Genomic DNA, 18,946 nt, shown 5'->3' with positions numbered 1-18,946 from the left:
AGCAGAAGGGGTCTGTTGTTCATTTGCTGATTCTATATCATGGGATGTTCCAGACTGCAGGATTTTGGTATTGGAGGTTTCTTCTGAGATGGCATGGCAAGCATCCTGCTGTATGCCTGTATCCATGTCTGCAGTGATACTGCTGTGAGAAGTTTCTGGTGCATCCAAGTCAGGTTCAGGATCCTCAGAAGACACTGTAAGAATCTTCAAGGTTATGATAGACTGCATCAGTTTTTGTTGTTTTAGTGCTTCCTTTCCATCTCTTTCTTTCATTTTCATTTAGCAGACCCAGATGCGTGCTTATACATCCTGGTTGATAGAGAATCTCAAAGCAATCTCTCTTATTACAGTATGTTGTAGTTTTCCTTCACAATAAGAACGGACAATAGTAATTCTATTATCAATGAAATACCACACACTATTTTTCCTGCTGAAAATGCCATCAAAACAAAACAGAAAAGTCATATACCACAGTGCTCAACAAAGTTTTGTAAAATCTAGGAGCCAGCTTAAAAGTTTAGGAGCCAGACCATTGTCTGTCACCAAAATATATGGACCCACCAGGTGTCCTTATTGCCCTTCAACCTCCCAACATGCTATCAGACAACCACAAATGCCTCTTTAATGGTCATCAGATTCAGCTACAAGTCCAAACCTGACAAATCAAAATGTCACACCATAGTCTCCCCAATTCATATTATGCCATATTATGCCATACCATAGGGCCCACATTCATATTATGCCACACTGTTGGGCCCAAATTCATATTGTGCCATACCATAGGGCCCACATCCATATTATGCCACATTGTAGTGTCCCAATTTCATATTATGCCACACTGTAGGGCCCCAAATCCATATTATGCCACACTGTAGGGCCTCAAATCCATATTATGCCACACCATAGTGCCTCAAATCCATATTATGCCACACCGTAGGTCCACAAATCCATATTATGCCACACTGTGAGGCCCAAGTTCATATTATTCCACACAGTATTGGGAATATTTATAGTATTCCACACATTAGGGCCCAAATTCATATTAAGTCATACATTGAGCACCATATTCATTTTATGCCACACAGTAGGAACCAAATTCATATGCCACATACTGTAGTATCCCCAAAATTCATAGTATACCACACATTAGTGTCCAAATTCATATTAAGTCACAGATTATGCACCAAATTCATATTATGCCACACAGTTGGAACCAAATTCATATTATGCCACAGACTACATCTTCCCACCCCAAAAAGAACCTGGAGAAGAGAGCAGTACCCCAAGCAAGTCAATGACACTAGAGGAGGGTATGTAGAAAATTAAGCAGCTGGGTGCAGACAACACAGTGAAGGCAGGCAGCTAGACCTATCTTATTAGATGACCAGACTGAGGATCCAGCACACAATGTAAAGCTTGCAACATCTGTTTCAGCAGACAATCGTTATTAGCGTGCTCCATGTTATGACATGATGTACCTCCTTTGCGGGACCTGATCAACAAGCTGCTTCTGCTCCAGGATCGACAGTGTCCATGTCATGCTGGGAGGTGGGTTTTTGGTAGCTGAGGCCTGAGGCTGCAGGAAGAAATTAAGGCAAGGGGTCTGGATGTATGATCTCCGCATCCATGGGTCTTGGTCATTGGCTAGACCTAGTCAATGGTGTGGAGTCTAACTCACAAGGAGATATTCGCCAGTGACTCCTCCAAGCGGGATATGGGCTTGAGCTGCACCCAGTAAGCAGGTCTCGGTCCTTTGACTAGGTGACCAAACCCCGCAGGGAAAAAGAGAATCAAACACTCGTGGAACGAGGGAGAAATGCCTGAGGGAGGCACGTGGAGAACTGGGTAGAACCCCTGGCTTGGGATTCAGCACTTGAGGTGCTAGGAGAGAGAGCACTTGGATACACTGGAAGACTGGTGGTTGTAGCAGGACACACAGCGGGATATGACTGCACATACACCTTACCGGGTTGCCGGTAGGAGAGGATGCACTATGGTGCAATGTGATGTGAAACAGGCAAGACAGAGAGATCCTGTCACGAGGTGGGTAGTGGTACTGCGCACCGGTTGTGATGGTGAAGCACTGCGTTGTAGTAGAAGGCACAACTGCTCACAGGCTGTGATGGTAAAGCACTGTGGTGAGAGGAATGGTATAAGTGCACACAGGCTGTGATGGTAAAGCACTGCGGTGAGACGGATGATATAACTGCACACAGGCTGTGATGGTAAAGCACTGCGGTGAGATGGATGGTATAACTGCACACAGGCTGCGATGGTAAAGCACTGTGGAGAGGACGCTCTGTAGCTCAGAAGAATACTCTGAAAACAACACACTGGAAGCACAGGAACCTGGAACGAGACTCCACTAGTTACACTAGCAGCGACAATGGTTGTTCAGGCAACTACCTGGAGCACAGGAGCCGGATATATACCCCTGGAAGCCTGCTGATAGGTCCACAGCATCAGCTGACCAGCCAGACCACACGGCAGTGGAAGTACTATCATAGGGAAAATGTCATGGCGGCGCCCATGTTGGAAACTGCGATCCCCGCTCACCGGACCGCCCGACACAGTAGCAACAGGGTGAATACTCAGCTCCTCCTGACTGCCCGGGAAGTCAGAGGAAGTCAGTGGGACGGTAAGGGATGGTCAATCCCCGGCTGAACTCTGACAGTCCAGCTCCCCCAGGCATCACACTCCTCTTCCATTGTGCCGACAGTGTTGCAGCGGCAGGGAGTAAAAGACAGGACTCCAGTTAGGGCATCCCCTTGGTGGCATCTTTCGTGGGCAGAACAGAGGAGGCAGAGCGGGAACGCACTCCTCCATCTCGAGTGACCGGCATGCACCATCCCGCCCCCTCCAAGCAGTAACCACCTCCGGAGGAGAGTTTTCTATTTTTTTTAAATAGTTTTATTAGTAATTTACCTGGCCAGCTGTTGTAAATCCTAGTTGCCAGGATTAAAATCATGGTCTCATGGGGACCTGGTGACCAGGATTTGTCATGCCATGATATACTGTATAAGTGTACAATGTATATATTAACATAATACTGGACTTTGGGGAGGGGTTCCGTAGATATATATATATATATATATATATATAGAGGGTTCCCCAAATATGCGCCATAGCGTGTTTTTATGTGTTATGGGCAGTTGGGGACCCAATTTTAAAAACTAAGCAGGTTCTGTAGGACCGCTGGCGCTGTGTGGCTTTGCTAGCGCCACAGTAGCCAATCTATTCAACCATGCGTGGCGTCTCCTCACCCAATCAGCAGGCAGCTTCCTTCCTTCCAGACACCGGCCGGCCCACCACGCTCCATCCCAAGACCGCCAGCCCCCACCCCCTGCCTGGAAGCAGAAGCAGTACCTCCCCACCACTCCCCAGCTGGACCCCGTGCAACGTCTGCATGCGGCTACTCACCGTTGAAACAGGCGAGAGCTGGGAGTGAAGTGCAGCAGCCGGGAGCAGAAGCAGCGTCCCTCTCCCTCCTGGCGGGAGTGTGTCCACAGCAGCAGGCAGTGGTGGGCTGGGCTGGGGGGCAGGGTGCCACCTGCCCCTCAGGCCGGTAGATTTGTGCAGCACTAGGGCCGCTCCCCTCTCCACTCTGCTGGGCCGCTTGACACGCTGAACCGACCGACGGCTCTACTGGCCACTACCAAGATAGGAGCGGCCACGATCCACTCAGCCATTGTAATTATGTGAAATAGCCGTGGGAGGACTGCTGCTGCAGCTCCTCCCATCAGCCATTGCGGAGCGCGTGAGTGACATCGCTTCCTCCAGTAAATAACTTCCCTCTGGCGGCTCCCATCACATGGTCTGACCAGCGGTGATGACGTGTGTCTCTATGACACATGACGCTGTGCCGGCCCTCCTTTGTTCTGTGCCTGCCACCGCGGCCTCCAAGAGAAGCAAGGAACAGGTGTCTTGTTGAGTGTGAGCGGAACGAAACCGCCGCCAGCTGCCGAGTACTACTAACAGCATGGCACAGATCCCTCTACAGACTCCCACCTACTATATGAGGCAGAGTGACACTGACTGACAACTGGCAGCAAGTAAGTGACAGGTCATTTTTTGCTGCTGTATTACTATATACATATATTTCCCAAAGAGGTCCGGCTTTTTAATTATTTGGCTAGGTGCCTGCACATATAGTTACCAATATGCAGTCCAGAATGGTGCTGCACTCCTGGGTCACAATAAGTCAAGAGGGCAGTGGCTTATGCCATCAACGTTATAAAATCACATCCCATTGTACACCATGTGTATATATATATATATATATATATATATATATGTGTGTGTGTGTGTGTGTGTATATATATATATATATTCCAATATGGGTCGCACTCACTGGTCTTGTCAATTCAATGTAACAAAGGCACGAACGCCTGTATTCTAAGGATCAATGTTTCAAATCTTTATTGAATTTTCATCAGGATCACCTGGTCATATATACACAGTCTCTGAGACTGGCACTCCCAAATCAGCATTCCGAATTGCCTGGGTGCCTTCCTCATAGTAATCAATACATTTACTAAAATCTTCTTGCTCTGATAAGAGCCTGCCCTGGGGAAGAGCTGGTTCAGGTCCTCGTTGCACACTGTGCATACGCGGCTTTCAGGGCCCAACAGAGAGGGATCCGGAGCACTCTTCTCAATAAGAAATGCTAAAACAGTAGCCCATAAGCTACTATAGGGTAACGGCATCTGGAGATGGCGTTACTCTATTGAGGCCAAGCTCCACAATGTGCTGGTAAAAAGCCGGGCCACTTGCTTGTGTTTGCCCCCAAGCTAAAAGTTGCCAGCTAGTCCCTGGCGGCAGGATGGCTCCAGCAGCAGGACGTTCCCAGCACACGGATGTCGGCAGGATGTCCTCAGCACCTCAAAAGGCCCCAATGGGAGAACATCCCCAGTGACAGGATGGCTCTGGCAGCAGGACATCACTGACACCTCGACAGGTCCCTGGCAGAAGGACGCCCCGGGCACCCGGCGACAGGACAGGCCCCGGTGGGAGGTAGGCCCCGGCAGCAGGACAGACCCCGGCGGGAGAACGGACTCTACACCAGGAAGGGTAGACCCCAGTAACATACACGACAGGTGCTGTGGCTGGTGGGGGGCCAGAGGATAACTACCTGCAGCTGCTGGTGATGCGGTGCTGATGCTCAGTGAAGAGTGCTGGGAGGGGGTGTTATTTTAATTTTAGAGTTCATGCCACCTGGTGCCTTTATTAAATGTGCAACAGTGTAACAATAGCATGTAATAAATAACAGCAGTATTTGCAAATAATATGGGTGGGGGAGGGTAGTTGCTACTTCTACTACTTTAAGCTTCTCTATAATCTACGCTTACCTCCTTCCTAGCCCCAGCACTGCCTGCCCCTAAAATCCTCCTTGCCCCCCAGTACTGCCCCAGCTGTTATTTACCAAAGCCCCTTCCTACACCCAGTACTGCCTGAACAAAACCCATTTCTTGCCCCACAGTACTACCCGAGCTATTGTCTCCCCTAGCTCCCTCCCTACCCCCAGCACTGCCTGCACCTAACCTCTTCATGCCCCTAGTACTGCCCCAGTTGCTATTCACCTTTGCCCCCTCCACCCCAGCTTCTCCTTGCCTACCCCCAAGCTCTACCTCAACTGCTGCTTGCCCCTACCCCCCATAATATGTAATGGGACTCAGAAACAGTGGAGTAGGACCCCAATTTCTTAAAGCGAGGGGTCCCCGGGACTCACAAATTTTTACATTATGCACGATCACTTTGTATATTATATATATATATATAAATCCAAGAAACTCCAGGCACTCAATGAATCATGGTCCACATATCTTGCTAAGGTGCCTTCCCCAAGTGAAAATACACTCCATTTAGTTACCCCAAATGGGCGGCACTCAGTAGACTTTCCAGAGAATCTTATTCAAAGCATTTATTCAAGGTTCAACATTTCGGGGTTACCCCCTTTATCAAGAACAGCACATATACAGCCTCTCCAAATTCCACTAGGATCTTATGAAAGGGAACCAGCACACTGAAAAGTAGCAAAAGATTAATTCATTTAAGCATTAATAGAAGCCATCCTGCTATATTTAACAGACTGTATACTAGTGATGAGCGGTTCGGATTCTGAGGAATCCGAACCGCTCCGAACAGGTGGAATCCGAGTCCACCCGAACGCAAGTTCGGGTGTTCCCCCCCTGACTCGGATTCCACCTCGAGGCCGAACGTCACCCGTCCGGCGTCGGATTCTCGCGAGAGCCGGGTGACGTTTGGCCTCTATAAAAAGGCGCGGTGCCCGGCAGTCGGCGCCATTTCGCGTGTGACGCCGCGTAGTTAGGTAGTTAGGTAGTGCGCTGTCTGTGCTAGTGTTAGATAGATTAGAGTAGGCAGTGTTCTTGCCGCTATGACTTTACTGGGCATAAGCCCTTTGTGTGTGCTCTGTGACTGGGCATAATAAGCCCACTGTGTGTATGTGTAGTGTACTCACTGTATTATACAAGCTCCGTGACAACTGATAGGGCATAGCCCACTGAGTGTATTATTAAACAAGCTCCGTGACTGGGCTTAGCCCACTGAGTGTATACAAGCTCCGTGACAGGGCATAGCCCACTGAGTGTATTATACAAGCTCCGTGACAGGGCATAAGCCCACTGAGTATTATACAAGCTCCGTGACAGGGCATAGCCCACTGTGTCTATTATACAAGCTCCGTGACAGGGCATAGCCCACTGAGTGTATTATACAAGCTCCGTGACAGGGCATAAGCCCACTGTGTCTATTATACAAGCTCCGTGACAGGGCATAAGCCCACTGTGTCTATTATACAAGCTCTGTGACAGGGTATAAGCCCACTGAGTATTATACAAGCTCCGTGACAGGGCATAAGCCCACTGTGTCTATTATACAAGCTCCGTGACAGGGCATAAGCCCACTGAGTATTATACAAGCTCCGTGACAGGGTATAGCCCACTGTATCTATTATACAAGCTCCGTGACAGGGCATAGCCCACTGAGTGTATACAAGCTCCGTGACAGGGCATAAGCCCACTGTGTCTATTATACAAGCTCCGTGACAGGGCATAAGCCCACTGAGTCTATTATACAAGCTCCGTGACAGGGCATAGCCCACTGTGTCTATTACACAAGCTCCGTGACAGGGCATAGCCCACTGTGTCAATTATACAAGCTCCGTGACAGGGCATAGCCCACTGAGTGTATACAAGCTCCGTGACAGGGCATAAGCCCGTTTGTTAAAGTGTGCATGTCCTTTTTAAGATCCAACATAAAGGGTGGGTGGGAGGGCCCAAGGACAATTCCATCTAGCACTACCTTTCATTTCTGCCACTGCTGTGTAGCATAGTTTCATAGATGTGCTTTAAACTGTGGTGTCTGTGCCACTGCACCGCTGCTCTGACGCTTGGTCACCAGTCAGCTCACTGCAACCTTTGGCCAATAATGGTGAAAACAATAATTTAAGCTGTGAGGTGGTCTAAATTGACTGTAAATGACTGGAATTTAATGTTATTGAGGTATATAACACTCTAGGAAGAAAAAAAGCCCAATATATGTAATTTTAGCTTTTTTTTGCCAATTTTGGCAAAAAATCCAAATCCAAATCCAAAGCCAGTCACCGCAGTTTGGCAAATCCAAATCCAAAGCCGGACGACGAATTAGAACCAAATCCAAATCCGGCAAAATGGTCTGGCGCACATCCCTACTGTATACAGTTACAGTACATATCATGGACAAATGGTCAACAGTACACGTTTGTTAAGGGGTAGCCATATTAATGTGTGCAGGATATAGGCTTTAAATAACAAAAAAATAATTCACCAATCCCATTCAACTGGGCCTGCCAGTCCCTCCGGTCTCCACTCATCCACATCCGAGCTGTGAAACCCAAACTTCCATGACCCAACATGGGGAAGGAAAGCCAGTTCCTCTGTACCGTAAGTGATGATGGAACGCAAACATGAGAAACAGGGAATGTATGTTTCCCCCATACCAGATGTGACATCATGGGAAATAGCAACAGTGTAAACATATAATAAAGCTAAAAGACACCCCGAATATAGTGTAAACATAAAACAAAAATACACAAAGCAGCGCCAGCACACATGTGCTGCATACGGGCACAATATCCAATGTTGTTTAACCTAGTAAACTATAGAAACAATCAATGCAACTTTAATCACAGTTACACCACACGGATAATCATTAAAGATATGCATATCAACTATAAAAATTACAAATACAAATATATATTGCTACATGTAAAATGTACAATAGTATGCAAATACCAAAATAAAGCACATAAATTACAGACACAGAATCGGCATAGTGATTAAGGTGTAACTGGTCTATAGAAAAAATAATTTAATAAAAAGATGGCACTACGTCCAGCAGCTCAAGCAAGCTTATCACATAAAACTCATAAATATGAATAAAATGAGTTCCTCATTTGGGCCGTGCAGTGAGATAGTGGTATATGTACTAAGGTGCAAGTTTTTAGAAGTGGAGCGGTTGCCTATAGCAACCAATCAGATTCTACTTATCAGTTATTTAGCAGCTTCTAAAAGATAATAGCTAGAATCTGACTGGTTGCTATGGGCAACTTCTCCACTTCTAAAAACCCGCACCTTAAAAAATACACTTGCATTCACATTGCAAAAGTAGCCTATGTCTGTTTCCTCCACTGCAAAGTATGGTACCATGATCAGTTGACATGAAGTTAAAGTCTATCACTGTATGGCTACAACTAGCAAAATTCTATATTTATTTATAAAATGACATGGTATAATGGCAGAAAACTCAGTAACATGATGAGACACATTAGATCACATGACCATACATTATTTACTAATGACCGTCCAGTTCCCAGCGTAACCCCACATTTCCAACTATCACATGATCATTTGTAAACAAACCTAACTGTAAATAACAGCATCACTCAGAGGGGGCAGTTCAAATGTTTTCCCAGCGGCTTTTTGCTTTAAGACGCCCGATGGAGCGCTTAATTTGTTGCTCTGTCAGGGCGCGATAGCCGTCGGCGCCGGCATTTCTGCTCGCACCCTCAGGAGGGTGTGAGCAGAAACGGGTGAGAAACCCCCTGGTTAGGGCGTGCTAAGCGCAGTTAGCGCATCCTAACCAGTACTTTAGATGGGTTTAGCCGTTTTACACGGCCAAACCCGGGGCAAAGAGGGCGATAATTAATGAGCGCCCAGAACAATTGAATTGCAACACAGGGCACTCATTAACTATCATGCCTTAAAAAATAATTGAATTGCCCCCAGAGAGACTACTCACTGACAGCAGCACATCACAACCTCACTGAAAAGTGTCTACTATTTTATTCACTTACACTGTTTATACAGTTAAATGTTTATTCGTTAAAAATAATTAAAATTAAACAGCCTATTCTGAGCTGTTTTTTTCTCCTACTTATTTTGTCACAGCATTTTATAAGATGGATATACCATTCTTGGAGTGCGGTTGCGTTGAAATATGAATGACTTGGTCGCTCGCAAAGACAGCTGATTTTCGCATCAGCTGTCTCCCCACCGGAGCAATGATGAATTGCTGCTGCACTCACGGCGAGTTACAATGTTAATTATGGGGGTCCTTTCAGACCCTGATAATTAACATCATAAATAGACCCCTCAGTCTCTATACATGTAAGCTTGTGCTTTGTATTCACTGCCTACATCATCTCCAAACTAGAAGATGGGAGTGAGGCATTAGCTCTGTGGGATACACCTGTCATGGAGTACTCAGTAATAAATAGAACCGTTGCTAAACTAGCTAGTCTTGTGACCGAAGACCCTCATGACCACTTAAGAAAGAGCCAGGTTCTTAAATAAAAATGTGACATTTATTTATATTTTTTGGACCTTTAAATAATCATGCAATAACCTCACTTCCCCGATTGTGAAGGCACTGGCAGGCACCTCACCTCCTCTAGGACCAGTGCTAGGTGTCTCAGCACCCAGCTCCGGTCCGTGCTCCCCGTCCACCCCTTACCTCACTGCACCCTCCCCCTGAGCTTAAAATAATAACGGCAACAGATGGGTGGAGGACGTAGATCTTCTACAGCCGGACCCCAATGCCCCTGTGTGGCCACAAGCACGAATCGTGCCTGGAGCCGGTCCTGCCCCCCTCTTGCTGCAAACAGTAAAGCGGCCCATACACGGTATGATAGGCACCGTGCGACCCGACGGGGGATCCGACGTCCGACATATCTGGTGGTACCCACACAGCCGACCGCCCGATATGCCAGCTCACCCATCCTTCTCCCGCATAGCGCTGCGTGGGATCACACATCGCATCTCCTGATTGACTGAACCTGCAGTAAGATCAGGGGTTGCAATGTACGACCCCATGGGTGCGTGCTCAGTCCGACATCAGGGCCATACACAGTGCAATATAGCAGCTAAATCCTACCAATCCGCCGTATCAGCTGCTTTATCGCACAGTATATGAGCCCCTCCATGCTGCAAATAGTAATGGCACTGTCAGTCAGGCACCTCACCTCCCCTAGACCACCCCCCTCCATGCTGCAAATAGAAATGGCACTGTCAGTCAGGCACCTCACCTCCCCTAGACCACCCCCCTCCATGCTGCAAATAGAAATGGCACTGTCAGTCAGGCACCTCACCTCCCCAGCCCCTTCCCCCCTAGCTGCAAACAGTAATGGCACTGACAGGCACCTCACCTCCCCAGCCCCCCAACTCATTGCTGCAAATAGTAATGGCACTGTCATTCTCTTCACCTCCCCAGCCCCCCTACCCTGCTGCAAACAGTAATGGCACTGCCGTGCATCTCGCCTCCCCTAGCCCCCTCCCTTGCTGAAAACAGTAGAGGTGCAGGCAGACACCTCCCCTAAGTAAAATCCAGAGCTTGCACACCCCTCCCCCTGCGACTCCAACTCCCCCCCCACACCCCCCCTCCCGCGACTCCCCCCCATCGCACTTGTGAAGGTGGATGTTGTTGGTGGTGTCGAGCTGAGCTTTATTGCACAGTATACTAGAGGTAAGGCATGAGTGTGGCAGGCAGTAAGCTCACCTTTATTCAGCAGCGCATCAGTATTCTTCCTGTATTCTCGGCTCCTCACTCCCTCTCTCTGTGCATGTCACGTGCACACAGTGACACAGTGCAGGAGAGGAGAGGAGGAGACAGAGAAAAGCGCGCTATCCAATGCACATTGAGACAGCCTGTCTGCTGCTAGAGCCTGGCAGGAAGCAAAATGTCCCCTGCGGCTGCCTTGCTCCATTGTACACCCCCAGCATCGACGGCCGCGGCTGGGCCACTAAGGCACCACTAAGGGAGGGTTAGGAGGGGGGTAGGAGAGGGTTAGGGTACTTACCTGCCCTAGTCGGGATCTTCATCCGTTGGGCATCCACTGTCAGGATTTGAGTCGCCGGTATTTCCCATACTGCATAATGTGCAATGGAACAATTGCCTGCTGCACAAGATTCTGTAATGGCATCAAATTAGAGTGACTATCAGATTCCATCAAAAGCTCTTATAACTGGAAAATGTTAAAATCACAATATAATTGCAAATTATTGCTATATGCAAATGTTTTCTGTTATTGTTTCCAAATAAAATAAAAATGCATATGTCAACATTTTGAATGAAGTCTTTCCTTGCTTTAGGCTTCTTTGAAAGGAAATTTATACAGAACAAACCCCCAAAACAACATATGTTTGATTTTATGGAGTATTAGTTATTCCAAAAACTAGTAAAATAATTAAGCTAATTATCCCAAACTGATTTCTCCGGCTATCCTGGATTGTTATCTCTGGAAACATTTGCTAATATCTATTCTCTGGATTAATTTCATTAGAATGGCTCACAAGACTGTGCTAGATAGGTGACAGAAGCTGTTTGGTTGCTTTGTGTAACTTCTCCACTTTATCACTCTAAACTATTAATACCGTACATCCACCCAACTGTCTTTAACACATTTTGGAATAAAGCCCCTCAATCAAAATCAACCCAACAGCAGACAACAGGTTCTAGGTACAATGGGCCTGATTCATTACCGATCGCAACTGCAACAGTGTACGCAGTTGGCCGATTGTTGCTTACTGCTCATGTGTAGGCATCGCAGTGAGCATGCGTGAAGGCTACAATGCGATTGCATTGCAATTACGCAGAGCACGGTAAGCCATCACAGAGTGAGTGACAGGTAGTCAGTGTTTGGAGGTGGTGATGGGGGAATGGTTGGAGAAACGCAGGCGTGCCTGTCCATTTGAACACCATTACATGGGCGTGCATAAATTAGCCACTGCGATGGCATACGCAGCTTGGGTACTTACTACGTGGAACAAAGTTAGCAATTTCTAATACCGCTTTTCCACCAAAAACCAAGGTCCGACCTAGGTCAGACCCAGGTCAGACCCATTTACACTGCACCTTTGATCTGGGTTACTCCCAGGTCAGCCCTGTTCACACTGAACTCAGGGCTGCCCTGCTAAACCTGTGAGGTCATAAAAAGTGGGAGGTGACTGCTCCACAACCACCAATCAGCTCATTTTAGGCATGATCCAGATTAGATAACCTGGGTTGCACCGTTTACACTGCACCATTACCTTGGTCCATCCTGGGTCCAACCCTGGTAGCTACCTGGGTTGGATTGCAGGGTCACTTGACCCAGGTTATTTTTCAGGAACCCTTTTACACTGAGCTGCGACCCGGGTAGACCCAGCAAAAACCCAGGTTTTTGCTCTGGTGTAAAAGGGGTATAAGTAAGATTAGGGCTGCTGTAATTGTGCATGAGGGGGCGATGTGAGATAGTGATAGTGGGAGGCAGTGGGCGTGCGACAGCATTGGGCTATGCTGGCAGTGTGACAGCATTGCAATAGCATTCATTAGCATATTTTCACAGCAGACCTGCAAGCGATTACGGAGCTGCGATTGCAATAGCAATCCATAATGAATCAGGCCCAATAAGTGGTAAGTGAAATGACCAGAGGGTTTGGGCAGACTGAAAGTAGCAGTAAGTGATAAAATGAAGAAAGCAAATGATACATGCAAACAGAGTAAATTATATATGTACCAGAAATATACCACAGTCTGGGAATGCTGCAAACTCTGCATCCTAGATGCATGTGGAGACACCATGAGGTATACGTACCTTTTTTTAGACTGTAGTTACCTCTCTGGGAGAAGCCTGGAGAGGAGACGCAGGTGGGTGGAGCAGGACTATTCCTGCCATTAGGCCCCAATTATCAAAGCTATCAAAGCGTAAAAATAATGAAAAAAAATTATGTGCCTTCTCACCCCAAAGCACAACCAGGATCGGGCTTTTCTGAGGGGTCTCCAGTATTTTCATCTACCAGCACCAAGCTCAGTGAGCCAGTCCTGGTTTTGGAAAATATAAGGGACAAAATGAGTAGAGGTCCCCTGTATTAGCCACAACCAGCCCCGGACACTTTCTAGCAGGGGTATAATGCCACAGCCGTGGGGCCCACTTCACGGGGTACCCTGGCCAAAGCATTCAAACCCAATGCTGGTCAGCCAAGGCCAGGGATACCTGGGAAGGTGGTCCAATAAAGGGGTTCCCCCTCTCCAGAGCACCCCTGGCCTGCGTTGATAGTCCGGCACTCCTGGGCGTTGGGTAGTGAGTTGATTGTCAAAATATAGAATAAATAATATTGTCCTTTACTGGAGAAGTAGAGGTCTAACCCGCATGCTGGTACTTGGAGAACCACAAGTACCAGCATGCAGGGCATTAAGGGCCTGCTGGTACCTATAATTCACCTGCAAGAGAAATATAAAAAAAAAACAGGACACACACAATGAAGGTTATAATCTTTATTCATGCACTCACTGATACACTCATCTGCACTCACACTAAATACTTACCTTGTGCTTAGTGCTTATCTGTTTCCTTGTCCAGTAGAATCCAAATTGGGACCTGTAAAAAAATACCATATTCACCTACCCCTTGGATCCATGTAGGCATCCACCGTCTTCTTGGAATATAAAAACTGCAGGCCCCGGACCCAGCGTTTATACCACCGTCCTCTAACTATGGTATGTCAGAAATGACGTGACAGCCGCTGCATTTCTCATAGAAATGCATTGGCTGAATGTTCATTGGCTGATAGAGGTGAGCCTCCATCTGTCAGCCAATGAGCGGTTCCCACCATTGAAGTCAATGGACCGAAGAGGACCAGAACCAAGGGGTAGGTGAGTATGATATTTTATTTTACAGGTCCAATTCTGGATTTTACTGAACAAGGGGGTGGACTGGTGCTAGGAACAAGGGCCCTCATTCAGAGCCGTACGCTCTGAGCAGAGCGCATGCTCTGAATGAGGGGCGGGCTCCATTTTCATGGAGCGTCCTCCTGGACGCTCGTATAGCTGTGGGTCACCACCCACAGGCTATACGAGCGTGCATTGTGATGGTCGCGATGGTCGAGACCATCGCGACCATCTAATTTGCGAGCCGGAGCCTGCGGTTGAGGTTTTCAACCGCAAGCTCCAGAGTGATTTTGGCTCTATCAGAGCCAAAATCACTCCCACTGACATCACTAGTGATGTCAGTGAGCCGGCTTCTGACGGGAGGCGTTCCCGTGGGAACGCCCCCGTCAGGGAGGCACGCCCCCGGCACGCCCACCAAAGGGGGCGTGCTGTCAATCAACATTGACAGCACGCCCCCTTTGATCGGACACAACGAGCGAAGGACTTTCCTTCGCTCGTCGCGTCTGGCGCATGCGCACGACGGAGCTCCCTCCGTCGTGCGCATGCTCAGTCCATAACATCGACCCACTTGCAAGCGGACAGCCGCTCGCGAGTGGGTCTGAATCAGGCCCAAGGTAAGTACTGTATGTAGTGTGAGTGCAGGTGAGTGTGAGTGAGTGAATATGTCAGTGCATATGTGGTAAAAGATTAAAATCTTTGGTGTGTGTGTCCTGTTGTTTTTTTTTTTTTAAAACATTTTTGCAGGTGAACTAGAGGGACCAGGGGGCCATAAATGCCCCTGCCTGCTGATACTTGTGGTTCTCCAAGAAACAGCATGTGGGGGAGGCTTGTTGGGACTACTAGTTCTCCTATAAAGGACAATATTATTTATTCTATTTTTAACATGGGGATAGCCTTGGGCTTTATTGGTGGTTCCCCACCTCCCCAGGGATCCCCAGCCTGGGCTGACTAGCGTTGGGTGCAAATTCTTTGGCCAGGGAACCCAGTGAAGCAAATTCCATGGCTATGGCATTACACTCCATTTAGAGTCCAGTGCTAGTTGTGGCTAATACAGGAGGCCCCTACTCATTTTGTCCCCCATCTTTCCACAACCAGGACTGGCTCAGAAAAGCCCTGTGCTGGTTATGGTTTTAAGGGGGGACCCCGTATATTTTTTTTTTACACTTGGATAGCTTTTTTTCATACAGAAGCATGCATAGATCTTACTGATCTGTGCAAGCTTCTGTGTAACGTGCACCTTTATTGAAAGTTGCATTACAAGGTGCAAGTTTATCCGCAGTTTAACTTGCTTTCACTTGCAGGCGAGTCAAATTGGGACCCTTAAACTTGCACCCTATTGCATTTGTAAGTTTAGGGACAAACTTCCTTCCAAATGTGCAAGAAGGTGTGAGTTTGATCCCATGAAAAAAAATAATTGGATTCTATTACTGTCACGCTCAGGCTAAGCTGACCCTCTGCCAAGGTTTGGAAGAAATGGACCCAGGTTGGGGAAGGAACAGGAGATAAGGTGCCTGGATAAATGACTTCCTCATCCACTAGTAACGAATGTTGGCTAGACCTGACCAAAGGTGCAGAGTCTAACTTACTGGGAGGTGTTCACCAGTGACCCCTGCAAGCGGGATTTGGTCTTAAGCTGCACCCAGCAAGCAGGTCGCATCCCTTTGGTCAGGTATCCGGCACAAGTGGGAAATGGAAGAACACTTATCACAGGGAAAGCAAAGGAAACATATACTGTAAGTTTGTACTGTGGTAATGTAATGAGTACACACTATGCTGATCCAGACGCAAGGCTGACACAGGAGAATGGCACTAGGAGATTGTACTTGGATGATGTACTAAGTACATATGCTGTGGCTTCAGATGCAGAACTGACACAGGAGAATGATATTATAAGATGGTACTTGGATGATGTACTAAGTACATGCACTGTGGCTTCAGACACAGAACTGGCACAGGAGAATGGTATGATGAGATGGTACTTGGATAACTTACTAATTACACGCACTGTGCCTTCAGATGCAGAACTGGCACAGGAGAATGGTATAATGAGATGGTACTTGGATAACTAACTAAGGACCTCATTCAGACCCGCTTGCTAGATGCATTTGTTCACACGATGCGTATGCAAATTTGGGAAGGCAGGCGATTGAACGGCAAGGCATTAGCACGCCCACTATGTCTTGGCTTGTGATCGCATTGTGTATGCAGATGCCCAGCAGCCTGTCTTAAGACTCCCACTTGGGCACCTCATCTCCAGGAAGTGTATGCGACCATCGGTACATTGGGTAACATCGGATGTGATTGCAGCGCTTGTGGCTGACCATACCCTACCACAAGCACTGCGAGCACTTCAGTGTAAAAACCAACTAGGTGATGTGTACTATGACGCTATCTCTAAATTATGCACGCCTCTGAAATGGCACTGAGATGCTCAGACACACCTGCGTTCGCACCTACACTCACCCTTTTTTAATAGCCAGCCCCTGGCACCACCCACAAATGGCTTCTCCTGACACTCACTCTGCTGGGAAGTCTATGCGCATCGAGTGAACACTTCCCAATCTCTCACTCTGCGATGCGTATTGCCTGCGGACATTGCAAAAATCGGCTGGCTACAGGTGAACGCAACCTAGTGAGCGGGTCTGAATCAGGTCCATAGTACACACTGTCACGATCCATATGGGAAGTTCCTCAGTTGAGGACAAAAGCCAGGGTGTTAGGGTGTGAGTGACAGTGACTAGGTCTCTCTACTGCAGCCAAACCCTTTGGCTGGACCTGCCCAGAGGTGCGGAGTCTAACTAACTTGGTGGTCTTTGCCAGTGACCCCTCCAGTTGAGATTTGGGTTTCGCTGCACCAAGTGAGCAAGTTGTGGCCATCTGGACAGGTACCTGGGAGTGTTAGGAAGACCGGAAACTATATTAGAGAAAGTTGGCAATGGGTAACCCTAGAAACATAATAACACTAGGAAACACTAGAATTTAAATGGTTACTGGAGATGATCCAGATGCAGACTTGCTTTGAGGAACACAGGGAATGCAGACACGGGATGTACTGAGAATTGTTAGAGATCCCCTCACAGACTTGCTCTTAGAAACACAGGGAAATGTAGCCACAGGAGTGTACTGAGAATTGTTAGAGATCCAATCACATCCTTGTTCTGAGAAACACAGGGAAATTTAGACACAGGAGTGTACTGAGAGTTGTTAGGGATCCAGTTGCAGGCTTGCTCTGAGAAACACAAGGAAATGTAGACACAGGAGTGTATTGAGAATTGTTAGAGATCCAGTCTTAGGCTTGCTCTGAGAAACACAGGGAAATGTAGACACATGTAATACAGGGAGAGAGCTAAACCAATAATCAGCATAAAATCTGACACATGTAACACAGGGAGGCAGCTGGGGAGTTGAACCGCACACTAATAGCAACACAAAAGCTGTTACATGAAAAACTGGAGTTCTGTGAAAGAACTGAAGTGACATGCTGGGAATCAGCATGGAAGCTTATACACGTAACACTGGAGGATAGCAAGAAGGCTGAAGCAACACACTTGTGATACTACATGGAGAACCACCAGATAATATCATAGTCACTGGAACAGCGAAGTTGATCAGCAATTTCCTGGCCCTGGAGTCAGACCAAATACCCCTGAATAGCTGGTCATTGGTTCAGAGGATCAGCTGAGTGATTGCATGACTACCATTGGGAAAGACTAGTCAGGTGATATGGACCAACATGGCTGCTCCCATGCCCGCCACCACGGGAACCAGGACACATGCACGGAAGCTCTAGCAGACCCAGGGGAGAATACTCAGTCACTACTTGCCTCCACTCCCAGCGACTGAACACCTAAGCCCAAGGATGCTGGTGTGGAGGTGAGTAGAGGCTGATACCAGGCCACATCCTGACACACGCACTGTGGCTTCAGACGCAGAACTGGCACAGGAGTTGACTCTAGGAGATTGTACTCAGTAGATATACTGAGTAAACACACTGTGGATAAACACTAGAAACAAGTCACTAGAAGCAACGGAGCTTGGGACCTGGAAGGCTGCAACAGCAAGTCTTCACTGGAAGTAATGATGTTGTACAAGCAACTTCCTGCTGTCCAGAACCTGGTTAAATACCCTAAGGTAGCAGTCCATTGGAGGATAGTGTCAGCTGAAATCAACCAATACTACCATTGGGTAAAGGGCTAACCACGATATAAGCTGTCATGGCTGCATCCATGATGGTATCTGCAGAAACCATATCAAAGAGCAAGCACAAGGATGTCCTAGCAGACCCTAGATATAATCCTCAGCACATCATAAGCCACCGCGCCTGGAATCTGACCACTCAGGAGTTCAGGGGAAGCCAGCACTGAGGTGAATAACGGCTGATCCAAGGCTGCAACCTGACAGTACCCCCCCTTTCAGGGTGGACTCCGGACACCCACAAGGCTTCTCAGAAAACTAAAACACAAACACAATCGGGTGCTGTGGCTTTGAATAGGGTTGTAAATCTGTAATCTGTATGCAGCTTTCTGAGGGGTGGCTTAAGAGCGTCCCCAAACCAGCTAACCACCTGCACAACATATCTCCCTGGTGCCTAAAAAATGGAGATTTCACTCCAACATTGGAGATCAAATTTTTCCTCCACATGGTGAATACTCACCACCGGAGTGGAATTACAGACAATGCCCTCCGTTTCAGCTAGATGTAAGCCCGGGAGATACATCAAACAGGTCAGCTCATATTGTGCACA

General features: G+C 47.6%; 1 long non-coding RNA gene across 1 annotated transcript in view; it reads left to right on the top strand.

The window, feature by feature from the left end:
• Positions 1–10,937: 10,937 nt before the first annotated feature.
• Positions 10,938–18,946, top strand: part of LOC148454060 (uncharacterized) — a 49,007-nt gene continuing 40,998 nt past the window's right edge. The window contains exon 1 of the long non-coding RNA XR_015874835.1: positions 10,938–11,019. This is a non-coding gene — a long non-coding RNA (uncharacterized LOC148454060). The remainder of the gene's footprint in view (positions 11,020–18,946) is intronic.

This window comes from Taudactylus pleione, unplaced genomic scaffold (genome assembly GCF_031769625.1).
Source record: "Taudactylus pleione unplaced genomic scaffold, aTauple2 ptg001032l, whole genome shotgun sequence".
NCBI lineage: Eukaryota > Metazoa > Chordata > Amphibia > Anura > Myobatrachidae > Taudactylus > Taudactylus pleione.
Note: the sequence above shows the minus strand (reverse complement) of the source record. Positions and strands in the feature narration are given on the sequence as shown.